Genomic DNA, 12,419 nt, shown 5'->3' on the forward strand with positions numbered 1-12,419 from the left:
ACCAGTTCTCATCTGGCAGTTCCCATTTAAAGTCCAGCCTCATTGGCAATCAAGAATTAAACCCTATACAAATATCCAATTACCCAGTTGCATTCCCACATGCATCACACGAATCATCCATACATGGTTTTCCTACCAAACAGAAAATTAAAAAAAACGCAGTCATATCAATCATCAGCATACTCATGCATAACACTCCCACAAAATGGGAATTTCAAAAAAACAAAAATCATTCGCATTCCTACATGAACATCCCAAATATCCCCAGCAATTGCATACTTGCATGCATCTCATGTATCACCCCATGCATGGTATTCCCACCTAAAGTGGAATATTATATAAAAATCAAATGTAAAATATCAGGATCCAAGGTCATTCATGTGTATCTTGGACATTTCTCACTTCCAAATGAAGTTATTACCCTGCATATGCTCGTGGGATTATTTCTCAGCAAATCATTTTTCAATTTTATGATTAATAATGATATTCCCAGCTTTTTTCTTTACAATCATTGCTCCCCAAAGAAGAGGTTACCCTAAAAAGCCTCTTATGAGCTTTTCCCCCTGCAGAGCATTTCTAGTAAATCTCCCTCAAAAGGAGTCTTTTCTTAAAAATTCCCCCAACAAACGAATATTCGAGATACTGCTTCATTTATATGAAGAATCTCATTTCTCTGTTTGAGATACTGCTTCATTCATTTGAAGAATCTCATTTTTGTTTTTAGAGATATTGCTCTAAGTATCCTCGGAGAGTCTTATATTCAATTAAGGTATCATTCCCTTGTTCGAAATATCTTAATTCTATCATATAAGATGTTGCTTTGACTCGATACAGAGAATCTCATATTTACTGTTTGAGATACTGCTTCATCAATATGAAGAGTCTCATTTCAGATTTTTTTAGAGGTACTGCTCTAAGTATCCTCAAAGAGTTTTAGATTCAATTAAGGTATCATTCCCTTGTTCGGAATATCTTAATTCTATCAGATAAGATGCTGCTTCGACTCGATACAGAGAATCTCATATTTACTGTTTGAGATACTGCTTCATCAATATGAAGAGTCTCATTTCAGATATTTTAGAGGTACTGCTCTAAGTATTCTCGGAGAGTCTTAGATTCAATTAAGGTATCATTCCCTTGCTGGAACATCTTAATTCTATCATATAAGATGCTGCTTTGACCCGATGCAGAGAATCTCATTTTTACTGTTTGAGATACTGCTTTATCAATATGAAGAGTCTTATTTCAGATTTTTTTTAGAGATACTGCTCTAAGTATCCTCGGAAAGTCTTAGATTCAATTAAAGTATTTTTCCCTTGCTGGAATATTTTAATTCTATCATATAAGATGTTGTTTCGACTTGATACAGAGAATCTCACTTTTACTGTTTGAGATGTTGCTTCTTCAATATGAAGAGTCTCATATCAGATTTCTTTAGAGATACAGCTCTAGTATCCTCGGAGAGTCTTAGATTCAATTAAGGTATTCTTTCCCTTGCTGGAACATCTTAATTCTATCATATAAGATGCTGCTTCGACCCGATACAGAGAATCTCATTTTTACTGTTTGAGATACTGCTTCATCAATATGAAGAGTCTCATTTCAGATTTTTTAGAGGTACTGCTCTAAGTATTCTCGGAGAGTCTTAGATTCAATTAAGGTATCATTCCCTTGTTCGAAATATCTTAATTATATCATATAAGATGCTGCTTCGACTCGATACAGAGAATCTCATTTTTACTGTTTGAGATGCTGCTTCATCAATATGAAGAGTCTCATTTCAGCTTTTTTTAGAGATACTGCTCTAATATCCTCGGAGAGTCTTAGATTCGATTAAGGTATCTTTCCCTTGCTGGAATATCTTAATTCTATCAGATAAGATGCTGCTTCGACTCGATACAGAGAATCTCATTTTTGTTGTTGAGATGCTGCTTCATCAATATGAAGAGTCTCATGCCAGACTTTTTAGAGATATTGCTCTAGCATCCGGGAAAAGTCTTAAGATTTAGCTAGGGATGTCATTCCGTTACTAACATATCTCGATTGAGATGTCCAAGATACTGTTCTGACGACTCCCAGAAAGTCTTGACTGTTCCATTTTACTGTAGGATAATGTCTTTCACCATTTCTCACTGCATTTTCTTCATGTATTTTCTCCCTTGCATTTCCTAGGACAAAATTTGGGTCTTTTCGTATTTAATTACCTTCCACTATGAATGTATGAAGACTGCTGTCATTCTTACCTTCTGGTTCAAGTTAATTAAATAGGGGCAGCTGTCATACCCCAATTTTGTCCGGTCATATTTAAATTTTCGTAAATCTGATTTTATTTTTAATTTACATCATACGCACAGCATGACATGCATTTCATCATGAATAAAAACTAAAATATCAGTCAGAATAAATTTATTGAAAATACAGACAAATTGGTTAAATCATTTCTCAAGAACATGTAAAATCAGCGGGTAAAAAGTTTCAGAATTAAAATTACAGACACCAGTATTATTAATCTACAGTTCATGCCGTTTAACCTGGTGTGCTCGTTGTAATTTTCAGAAGCTGTTTCAGTTGCGTTTTGACCCGCCTGAGCCTTTTAACCGGTGAAAATTTATTTCAGAATTTGAGGAAACGCTGTATTTTTTAATAAGTATATTTTGTGCTGATTATTTTAGTGTGTTCGATCTATTTTTTTTTAGTCAATTTTTATTCGATTTCTATTTTTAATCAGATCATTTTATTTCTTTATTCAAAATATCACATTAAACAATTAGAGTTTTCATTATTATTATTATTACTATTATCTAACTTAAATTACTCTTTAAATATTTTTTTTAATAACTAATTTTTAATAATAAATAATAAAAATGCTTGCAAATAAAGATATTTTATCAGCATTGGATTCTTTCTGTTTTCCTGGCAATTGGACAGCTCACTCATAAATACACTCACACGTTACCTCTCCACACACTCCAATGGTAACAAAGAAGAGAGAGAAATAAAAGCACACGTGATCTCTCTCTTTTTTTCCAACACATCCCTCAGTCACTTACCTCACTCCCACCACTCAGTCACTGTCAAAAGAAAACTAAAGAAACAAAACTTCTTCTTCTTCAGCCACAACCCACCAAAAAGCCCAGATCGCCGCACCACCTTCATCGTGAAACAACCACCGGCGCGCCTCTCTACGACCCTCACAACCTCATAACCCTTCCGCGCCGTCTCTTCACCCTCTCCGTCCGTCCACCACGCGAGCCACAAACACACAACACTCCGGTAACCTTCAACCTCGTCGTTCACCAAATCCCGTCTTCACCACGACCACCCCACGAGAACCGCCAAGCTCCGACGGGACAAGTTTACGGAATTTCAAATTTTAAATATATTTATGTTCACTCGTTTTCGGTTTGAAGTTTGTTTCTTTTGACAGGAAACTAAAGGGTTTGCTATAGCTCGTGTCAAGTCTTCGGCATTGCGGTAACCATTCTACCGAGTTCTTTTGTTTGTTATTTAAACATGCGTTTGCTTTGGTTATGGAGGCTGAAATTTTCATTTCCTTTCTTTTCCCGTTGATGTCGTTACTGTCGATATGTTGTGCTGGTGAATAATGAAACTATTTATTTGGCTTTAGTTTAATGTGAATTGAATTAAGTTGAATTTGAGGGATGTATGAAAGAATGTTCTAAGTTATCATTTTTTTCCTTTTCAATTCCTGTACCTTTTTTTAAAAAAGAAAATCCAGCCTTTAGAAGAGAAAGTTAAACCATGATTATTATGTGGCGTTTGCATTAATCCTTTGCTGTATCAATTTTCATGTTGTTACTATCATTACAAGCAATGTATGGATGTAGAAAGAAATCTTGGGTCACTTGGGTGTTGAAATATATAGCTATTGTGTTGAAGTTTAGGAATATATAGTTACTGTGTTCAAAGTTAAATTTAAATATAAATATATATTATTGTGTTTAAGTTTTATATATAGATACTATTTTAATGTGAGTAGATACATGTGTTTAGAAATATATACTATTGTGTTTAAATTTAAACATAAATATATACTACTGTGCTTAAGTTTAAATATAAATATTATTATTGTATAAATATAAATATTCAGTTTTGTATATATCGGTAATACGTTGATTTGAATAGATATATGTATTTCATTTTGCTTTATTAATTACTATTGTTTTATTTTTTTCAGTTTAATTAATTAATTAATTAATTTTAATTGATAATTGGATTATTAGATTTCTGGTTATAGATTTTAGCTAGACTTTGTTGTTAGTTTTTGAACATTGTAAATAATGCATATTATAAATAGTATAGATGGAATTTGTTTTTTTCCTTTCATTTGCATTTTAAATCGGATTCTTAATCCGCGGATCCGGCAAATTCTAATGAATTAATTTTTCTAATTAGAAGTTAACCAATTTCTTCGTTATCGCAATTTCACCATCATCTTCCACTATCATCTCATAATACAAATTCAATTTCATTCCATTTCCTCACCAATTCAATGCCAAACAATTTTTAACTCGATATTGAGCCCATTTTCAAATACCTATGTAAGTCGATCGCTTGTAAAAGCATCGCCATCAACCTCACATGGCTTACTCTTGGGCCTTCTTACAATGAGACCTATTCGGTTTTAATTAATCGATTAGATGAATTATTCATTAAAATAAAATTCACTCCACTCGTAAACACAAAATTAAAACCTCGACCCAATATCGAGTACTTTCATTCAAATCAAATTAAAATACCCAATCACAATCAAACACCATTTCATTTGGAAATGAAAAGGGGGATGGCTTTGAGTTTTTAATTCCTCTCCTCGATTATTTGAATACGAGTTCTCTTACTCGGTTAGTCAAATAATCGTCATTTCTATCCACCTAAGCACAAACAAATTGAATCATTTTATAATAAGAAATGAAAAGGGAGATGACTTTGAGTCTTCAATTTTTCTCCTCGATTATTTGAATACAAGTTCTCTTACTTGGTTAGTCAAATAATTGTAGTTTCTCTACAAACTTCCAAACCAAGATTAAATCAAATTATTTTCATAATAACAAAATAAAAAGGGAGATGACTTTGAGTTTTCAACTTCTCTCCTCAATTGTTTGAATACGAGTTTTCTTACTCGGTCAGTCGAACAATTGTCATTTTTCCGTAAATTAATAAATTAATCAAATCATTTCATAATAAACTATATGAAAGAAGGAGATGGTCTTGAGTTTTCAATTCCTCTTCTCAAATGCTTGGATATGAGTTGTCTTACTCAGTCATTCAAGTGCTTGTCGTTTATCTAAACCACATCAACCATACACAAACTTATTTTCATAATCACTAAGATGAAACAGTAAGCGGTCTAGAGTCTTTTATTCCCTTTCCCGATGCTTGGATATGAGTTGTCTTACTCGATTATCTGAGTACTCGTCTTCCATTCAAAACACCTTAATTATTATCAAATCCCTTCTATAATTAAGGATGAAAAAGAAAATGGTCTAGAGTCTTCTATTCCCTTTCCCGACTGTTAGGATACGAGTTGTCTTACTTGACTATCCGAGTAATCGTCATCCAACCAAAAACATCTCAACCAAACAAAATATCCAACATATTAATCCAACTTATCACCCTCGTATGATCAAAACTCTTTTCAAAAGAACACTATTTAATCCTTTCTGATGCGCACAACAAACTAATGCTTAAGCCTCCGCCGAGAGTAGACAAGCCAATGTTTAGCCTTTAGGATGCGATCTAAACAGTTGTTCATTAAAAAACACCAACTAACCGTAGTTCCCCGAACTACGAATGCTCTGATTTCCTTATTTAAGGATACGTAGGCAGGAGATTGCTGTATCTTCGCGAGCACACTAATAAAAAACCTCCCCTTTCCTTTTCTGAGGTTCCCATCCATTTCTATTCTCAATATCTTATAACCCAAAGATAACAAACAAACATAAATTAACACACGAAATATAAATTAGAACTAAAAGGTTCCCGTTGGGTACAACTGACGTAAGGGGTGCTAATACCTTCCCCTTACGTAATCCACTCCCGAACCCGAATATGGTTGCGACGACCATTATTCTATTTTTCAAAGGTTTTATCGATATTTCCCTATCCCTTCATTAGGATAAATAAAGTTCGGTGGCGACTCTGTTCGAACGTAATTTTTTCCGCGACCATCGCGAGGAATCGTATTTTTCGAGATGCGACAGATGGCGACTCTGCTGGGGACTAGCTCCAAGCAAAAGAGAGTGAAGCCTAACTTAGTTTAGTTGATGTATTGTGTGTTAATTTTATCTATTTGTTATTTATTCTGTTATTGTTATGCTGTCATGATTATTGTATTGTGATTTATTGAATATGTTTTATTTGGGGTTCTCTGGTCGGTGATACTTTGTGAGATAGGCTCTCCACCCGAGTCTGAGAAAAACCATAAGATTAAGTTGGTGGTTGCGTAGTGGGAGCCCACAAGGAGTCTTCCTTGTTGGGAAGATACGAAGACCCCGCCTTGAGGAGATTCTCTTGAGGTATTATTGCCCGACGAGTTTTCGTCACGACGATAGTATTTTCAAGTTGGATCAATGACTCTAGGGACCTTTTAACCCACTCTATCTGGCGGTTATGTAGTATCGACCTGAAAAGTCCCAGACTTATTGGGTCAATATGAAAGCCCCAATCAGATGAGATCCCTTGGACGTATTATTACCTTACAGTAATATTTCCAACCTCGGTCTATGACTCTGAGAGCCTTGTTAGAACCCTGGACTCGAGAGTCGTGTAGTAGAATCCCCATGGAGCCTTCCTTGTTGGGACACTACGAAGACCTCACCTAGACGAGATCTTCTTAAGGATATTATTGTCCGACGAGTCTTCGTCACGGCAGTGACGTTCTCAAGAAATATCCTTGACTCTAGGAACCTACCAACTGCAGAGCCTACCCATGGGGTTCCATTATTCAGAGATACCCGTCAGTCACCCATTATTCTAATCCATCTGAGAACACCTTGAACTTGTGATCCTAAACATGTCACTACACTCATACACATATCATTGCATTTGCATTCATCATCATACATTTCATATCATTTTTCACCAAAAAAATAAATACAAAAAAAACTCATTCGTCCTTTGTCCATAACCTGCAGTTGATTTCCCGATACTCATATCAGACTTGAAGTAGCTCTTGAAAGATTATGGATCCATTGGAGCAAAGTCACATTACATTAAGAGGAGATGTTGACTCGATGAAAAACCAGCCAGACCCACTTGTGGAAGCTATGATAGTTTTAGCAAAGAAGGAAGACAACATTCAGCAGACTGCAGTTGTTGAGAATGTTATGCTAGCTACAGTAAATGGTCTTACCCAACCTCAGCTTGTGCAAACCCCAGTTGATAACTCTACTGTACTCTACTGTTCAGACAAGAAGACATCCTCAACACTGGCAATCGTTGGACTGATTTGTTTCTATTTTTGCATTTGTAGTTTCTTTGTTGTTAAAAGCTGCTTGTGTTTAAACATTGTTGTTTTTAATGGTAATATTGATGAAGTAATGATGCATGTTTTGAATTAATTATCTCGCATTCGCTCATTTTTTTCTTCTCTTATATCAAAAACAAAAATACATCAGTGTTTCTCCCATTCACTTTTCTTTATCATAACCTTTGTTTTATCAAAGATTTGAGGGAGGATGACGAAAACAAGTTACCCATAATTGCTGACTATATGCTTTCGGATAAAATTATGCTGATGATGTACAGGCATTGTTTCAAATTCTCAAACACTGGAGAGATAAGGAGTGAATCCCTAGTCAACCACTTCGAGCTTGAAGTAGGAGTTTCTTTCGGATCTAAAAAACCTTACATTAAACCTGGGGCAGGGTAGTGTTCAATTAATCTGACTATGCATTCAAATCACAAGATGAAATATCCAATATGTGGATCAACTACATGACATTCTTCGCACACATCCTAAAGTGTCGAAGGAACCTTGAAAAATCAAAACGTTATGACGGTTGTTCCTCAATGACCAATGACTTGGCAGTCACATTCTAAAAAAGGGAATCAATAAAAAGCCTGCTAAGTCGATACCCCAAAAGGAGACTTAGGCAAAAACCGGGGCAATCCCGATGGACTAAAACTTCAAAAAGCAGTCCATGCAAAAGTTAGGGATCAAAACAAAAATCAAAGGAGGTCACAAAAACCCTCAACAAAATAAAAACAAGATTTAGTGACCACCATATCAAGAATCAAAGGGTCACCAATAATGAAGAGCAAAATAAAGTGTCTGTCATTTCAAGAGATCTTACACCTGCAAACTCTCTTAAAGTTGAATGTGTATGGCGAATTAACTGAGCATAGGACTGGAGTTTATCAAGAAGAAGGGTGGGTACAGAAACAATTTTGAGCCTCATATCCTTTGTTTCGATAACCGTGAACCAAGCCACGTTACAACCCTTAAAAGACCTAATTGAAGTAGGGTTTATTCCGAAAGCATACTACATCAAGGTTGCGTAAATTGACTCCTAAAAATTTGCTAATCTTTTACTTTGGTACAATCTTCTTGTTGTATCCTTCGTATTGATAAATCATCATTGCGTTTGGATTAAAATGGTTCACTCATCATACATTGTCACATCATTCAAATAAATTCTTTTCAAAACTTGCATGAGTATCACATTAAAATTACCATTTCTGAACAAGCAATTTTAACTGCAAGTCAGTACTTGACGTCAGGGAAATTCCAACAATAAGGAACAATTAGAGGAACTTGGACATTCGTTAGTGCTAACCCGAATCAAGACTACCTCATAACCCACAAATCAGGTGCATGCCACCTAAACATCAGTTGATCATAGGAAGATTACTCCAAGAATTGGTCAGTCTTAAACAGTCTCCAACATCTGTTAATAAATGTGCAAATCATTTCAAGAATCAGTTGATCCAGAGCAAATCATCTCAGGACTCTATTAACTAGGGGCAGATCACCTAGAGGTTCTGTTGGCCAGGGGCAGACCCCTTCAATGTTCAGTTAGGGTGAGTTAAGTCGCTTCAACGCTCATACCGGGGCAAGCTACCTCAAGAGCACAGAAAAGTCAATCACTCTAAGAGTCGGTTAACCAAGGATAAATCCTTTCATGGATCAAAATTTTGGGGCAAGCCATCTCCAAATTATGGTACAATTGCTTTCGAAATCCTTTCGAGGTAAACATTTTGCATAGACCCATCACATTGGGGCAAGATGAGCCATACAGGAGCAAGTCATCTCCCTGACTTCAAGCTGTTCAAGCGAAAGCTTTTTCACACGTCATCAACTGCAGAGTTCAAGATGAGTGTCGGAGAATCACGCTATCACCCCATAAAATAACCTTTTGACAGACAAAAGCCTTTCTGCAAAAAAACCCTTCTCTTCCAATACCCGCGCAGGGGCATTTTGGAAACCTTCCAATCATTACACAAATCATCATCATGCATTAGTCATGTCGCTTTGCTCTAGCATAAAGCCATGCATATCATATCATTTATCAGGCATAATTCCCCATAACATGAACCTGACATCAAAAAGCCTTGAAACCCAAAATCTGACACCAAAGCCCAACATCGCTTGGCCATTTCGAAGTCCAGTTCTCGTCTGACAATTTATTTCAAAGTCCAGTTCCCGTCTGGCAACTTATTTCAAAAGCCCATTCCCGTCTGGCAATTAATTTCAAAGTCCAGTTCCCGTCTGGAAAATTTATTTCAAAGTCCAGTTCTCGTCTGGCAATTTATTTCAAAGTCCAGTTCCCGTCTGGCAACTTATTTCAAAAGCCCAGTTCCCGTCTGGCAATTTATTTCAAAGCCCAGTTCCCGTCTGGCAACCTTTTTCAAAAGCCCAGTTCCCGTCTGACAATTTATTTCAAAACCCAATTCCCGTCTGACAATTCATTTCAAAGCCCAGTTCCCATCTGGAAATTTATTTCCAAAGTCCAGTTCTCGTCTGACGATTTATTTTCAAAGTCCAGTTCTTGTCTGGCGAACTATATCAAAAATCAGTTCTTGCATGACAAATCATTTGCCAAATACCAGTTCTCGTCTGGTAAATTATCTCTTAATACCAGTTCTCATCTGGTAGTCAATTATTTTCACCAGTTCTCGTCTGGTAGCCTATTTTAAAAAAAGTCAGTTCCCGTCTGACAAACAAAAACAAATTCAGTCCCGTCTGACATTTCAATTATTTTCACCAGTTCGCGTCTGGTAACATACCCTTCGAGTGCTGTCCTCATCTGGCAGTTCAATCTCCTTCACCAGTTCTCATCTGGCAGTTCCCATTTAAAGTCCAGCCTCATTGGCAATCAAGAATTAAACCCTATACAAATATCCAATTACCCAGTTGCATTCCCACATGCATCACACGAATCATCCATACATGGTTTTCCTACCAAACAGAAAATTAAAAAAAACGCAGTCATATCAATCATCAGCATACTCATGCATAACACTCCCACAAAATGGGAATTTCAAAAAAACAAAAATCATTCGCATTCCTACATGAACATCCCAAATATCCCCAGCAATTGCATACTTGCATGCATCTCATGTATCACCCCATGCATGGTATTCCCACCTAAAGTGGAATATTATATAAAAATCAAATGTAAAATATCAGGATCCAAGGTCATTCATGTGTATCTTGGACATTTCTCACTTCCAAATGAAGTTATTACCCTGCATATGCTCGTGGGATTATTTCTCAGCAAATCATTTTTCAATTTTATGATTAATAATGATATTCCCAGCTTTTTTCTTTACAATCATTGCTCCCCAAAGAAGAGGTTACCCTAAAAAGCCTCTTATGAGCTTTTCCCCCTGCAGAGCATTTCTAGTAAATCTCCCTCAAAAGGAGTCTTTTCTTAAAAATTCCCCCAACAAACGAATATTCGAGATACTGCTTCATTTATATGAAGAATCTCATTTCTCTGTTTGAGATACTGCTTCATTCATTTGAAGAATCTCATTTTTGTTTTTAGAGATATTGCTCTAAGTATCCTCGGAGAGTCTTATATTCAATTAAGGTATCATTCCCTTGTTCGAAATATCTTAATTCTATCATATAAGATGTTGCTTTGACTCGATACAGAGAATCTCATATTTACTGTTTGAGATACTGCTTCATCAATATGAAGAGTCTCATTTCAGATTTTTTTAGAGGTACTGCTCTAAGTATCCTCAAAGAGTTTTAGATTCAATTAAGGTATCATTCCCTTGTTCGGAATATCTTAATTCTATCAGATAAGATGCTGCTTCGACTCGATACAGAGAATCTCATATTTACTGTTTGAGATACTGCTTCATCAATATGAAGAGTCTCATTTCAGATATTTTAGAGGTACTGCTCTAAGTATTCTCGGAGAGTCTTAGATTCAATTAAGGTATCATTCCCTTGCTGGAACATCTTAATTCTATCATATAAGATGCTGCTTTGACCCGATGCAGAGAATCTCATTTTTACTGTTTGAGATACTGCTTTATCAATATGAAGAGTCTTATTTCAGATTTTTTTTAGAGATACTGCTCTAAGTATCCTCGGAAAGTCTTAGATTCAATTAAAGTATTTTTCCCTTGCTGGAATATTTTAATTCTATCATATAAGATGTTGTTTCGACTTGATACAGAGAATCTCACTTTTACTGTTTGAGATGTTGCTTCTTCAATATGAAGAGTCTCATATCAGATTTCTTTAGAGATACAGCTCTAGTATCCTCGGAGAGTCTTAGATTCAATTAAGGTATTCTTTCCCTTGCTGGAACATCTTAATTCTATCATATAAGATGCTGCTTCGACCCGATACAGAGAATCTCATTTTTACTGTTTGAGATACTGCTTCATCAATATGAAGAGTCTCATTTCAGATTTTTTAGAGGTACTGCTCTAAGTATTCTCGGAGAGTCTTAGATTCAATTAAGGTATCATTCCCTTGTTCGAAATATCTTAATTATATCATATAAGATGCTGCTTCGACTCGATACAGAGAATCTCATTTTTACTGTTTGAGATGCTGCTTCATCAATATGAAGAGTCTCATTTCAGCTTTTTTTAGAGATACTGCTCTAATATCCTCGGAGAGTCTTAGATTCGATTAAGGTATCTTTCCCTTGCTGGAATATCTTAATTCTATCAGATAAGATGCTGCTTCGACTCGATACAGAGAATCTCATTTTTGTTGTTGAGATGCTGCTTCATCAATATGAAGAGTCTCATGCCAGACTTTTTAGAGATATTGCTCTAGCATCCGGGAAAAGTCTTAAGATTTAGCTAGGGATGTCATTCCGTTACTAACATATCTCGATTGAGATGTCCAAGATACTGTTCTGACGACTCCCAGAAAGTCTTGACTGTTCCATTTTACTGTAGGATAATGTCTTTCACCATTTCTC

The sequence above is a fragment of the Lathyrus oleraceus genome, chromosome 5, assembly GCF_024323335.1.
Source record: "Lathyrus oleraceus cultivar Zhongwan6 chromosome 5, CAAS_Psat_ZW6_1.0, whole genome shotgun sequence".
In the NCBI taxonomy this organism is placed as follows: Eukaryota; Viridiplantae; Streptophyta; class Magnoliopsida; order Fabales; family Fabaceae; genus Lathyrus; species Lathyrus oleraceus.